The 2,760-nt window shown below is 43.0% G+C and overlaps 1 non-coding gene across 1 annotated transcript; it reads left to right on the plus strand.

Annotated features, from left to right (window-relative positions):
• The first annotated feature begins 1,929 nt into the window (after positions 1-1,929).
• LOC142543986 (small nucleolar RNA R71) lies at positions 1,930-2,035 on the plus strand. The gene has a single exon (XR_012819956.1). It is a non-coding gene; the product is annotated as a small nucleolar RNA R71 (small nucleolar RNA).
• The last annotated feature ends 725 nt before the right edge of the window (positions 2,036-2,760 follow it).

Below are 2,760 nucleotides of genomic sequence, written 5' to 3' on the forward strand. Positions count from 1 at the left end.
TTTTGTGCTCCTTGAGAACTTGCAACAATTTTTTCTCCATAGCATCTGTCAAAGCAGCAGAAATAATGACAGGCAAAGTGTTATTCTTACCTAGAAATATGTACTTCAGGTGCGGAAGTAAGGATTTGAGTTCAAGCGTCGGTGGTTCCTCGATGCTTGACTTTGGAGGGGTCAAATCTCTGCGCTCTCCCAGATCTTCCAGTTTCATCCTCATCGGCCTTCTCCATGGAGGGTTGGCGTTGAAGTATGCTACTATTTCAGCTTTTTCTTCGTCCAAGTCGTCATCCTCCAATTCAGTTGTGAGGGTGGCTTCCAAAGGGTCCCCAAGAGCATCCTGCACATAGTCAGAAACGAGAGCATCAACAGCATCAATTCTATAACAACTATCAGAGTGCAGTGTGTGCTTAAGTGCATTAAAAACATCAAAAGTGATCTCTTCCTCGCCCACTCTTAATCTCAACTTCCCTTCTTGAACATCAATCAGGGCCTGGCCAGTCGCAAGGAATGGTCTCCCAAGAATCAAGGGCATCTCTATGTCTTCCTCCATGTCAAGTACCACAAAATCCACAGGGAAAATAAATTTGTCCACATTCACTAGTACATCCTCAATCAATCCGCGGGGGTACTTGACGGATCTTTCAGCTAGTTGTAAGGACATCCGCGTCGGCTTAGGTTCTCCCAATCCAAGTTTCCTGAACACAGAAAGAGGCATCAGGTTAATACTTGCACCAAGATCACATAACGCTTTATGAAAAACAAAATCTCCAATCGTGCAAGGAATAGAGAAACTCCCTAGATCCTTAAGTTTCGGTGGGATCTTGTTTTGCACCAAAGCAGAACAATTTTCAGTAAGAATCACTGTCATGTGATCCTCCAACTTACTCTTATTCGCTAATATATCTTTCAAAAACTTAGCATAACTAGGCATTTGCATCAAGGCATCGGCAAAAGGAATATTGATATGCAATTTTTTGAATATCTCAAGAAACTTACCGAATTGTGCATCTAGTCTTGCTTTTTTCAGTGCTGCAGGAAAAGGTGGGGGAATAACAATTTTAGGTTGTGCAGTGGGTGATGGTGTAGAATTAGAGGACTTACCTTTGGATGTTTCAGGGTGTTCATCCGATTTTTGAGTTCTCTCTTTTTCTCTTGACTCTAAAACTTTTCCACTCTTCAACTCGATGGCCTTCACTTGCTCTTTTGGATTTGTCTCTGTGTTACTTGGCAGGGTGCCCGGCTCTCTGTTTGTGATCATTTTTGTCAACTGCCCAATTTGATTCTCAAGCCCCTTTATCGATGCATCCTGATTCTGTAGTCTAGTCTCGGTAGACGAGATGAACTTAGACACCATCTGCTCCAAATTAGACTTCTCTTCTCTAGGAGGATCGGATCTGTACATCGGTTGTTTCCCATATGATTGTCCTCCTTGTGGTTTATTCTGGCTGTTTTGACCACCCCAGGAGAAGTTTGGGTGTTGACTCCACCCCGGATTGTATGTGTTCGAATATGGGTCATTCCTTGGGCGGTTTTGGACCCCTACTTGATTTATTGGGACCCCTTCTTGCACATAAAATGGATTGTCATCTTGACAGTCCTTCGCATAGTGTTCCCCTCCACAATTGTCACAGAATATCTCTTGAAGACGCATCGCCGTGCCACCCACATTCAAGCTGTCTAGTTTCCTGTTTAAAGCATCAAGTTGTGCAGTAATAGCAGAAAAATCAGTTACCCTGGTGAACTCCTGCACTCTTCCGCTGGTTGTTTCTTTCAGATTGAGGGTGATAGCTGCTAGCAGCCATCTCCTTTAACAATTCATATCCTTCCTCCGCGGTTTTTCTCAACAGGTTTCCACAAGCAGCAGCATCTATCATAGTACGGTTAGGAGTAAGCAAACCATAATAAAATGTTTGAACGACTAACCCAAGTGGTAACTCGTGATGTGGGCATCTTCGTAGTAGATCCTTGAAGCGTTCACATGCCTCATATAAAGATTCCTGATCGAATTGAGCAAATGTTGTAATGTCTGCCCGCAGCTTCATGGTCTTGGAGGGAGGGAATTATTTGATGAGAAATGCTTTCGCCATGTCCTCCCATGTAGCGATCGAACCTACAGGGAAACAATTTAACCACGCTTTAGCTTTATCACGTAAGGAGAAAGGAAATAAACGCAACCTAACAGCATCATCAGAAACTCCATTGAATTTAAAACTATCGCAAATTTCAAGAAAATCCGCGATGTGCGTGTTTGGGTCATCTACTGCAGTTCCTCCAAATTGGACTGTGTTCTGAATCATCTGGATTATGGCTGGTTTGATTTCAAAGTGATTTGCCCTCACGATAGGCCTCACAATGCTAGGGCGTGCACCCTCCAAAGAAGGTTGGGCATATTCCAGCATGGGTATGCGGCGCGGTATCTCCACATGTCTATCTTCACGACGTTCCTCCTCTTGATCATTCAACTGCCTCTCCATCAGTTCTTTTAGTCTCTGCTGCTGTCTTCTCCTGCGGAAAGTTCTCTCGATTTCAGGATCAAACTCAAGTTCCACGTCAAGTGACTTTGGCATGCACTAGACAAGATATCTGGAATAAAATATGGAGTGTTAGCTAAAGAAAAATAAAATAACGCTAAAGAAATTGACTAAAAATAAAATTGTAGATTAACAGTCCCCGGCAACGGCGCCAAAACTTGGTCGAGCAAAACTTGCACAGTAAAATCCCCAATAAAAATATGGTTTTGTAAGCTCGAAAATTAATCGCAAG

The sequence above is a fragment of the Primulina tabacum genome, chromosome 4 (assembly GCF_025594145.1).
Source record: "Primulina tabacum isolate GXHZ01 chromosome 4, ASM2559414v2, whole genome shotgun sequence".
Lineage (NCBI taxonomy): Eukaryota > Viridiplantae > Streptophyta > Magnoliopsida > Lamiales > Gesneriaceae > Primulina > Primulina tabacum.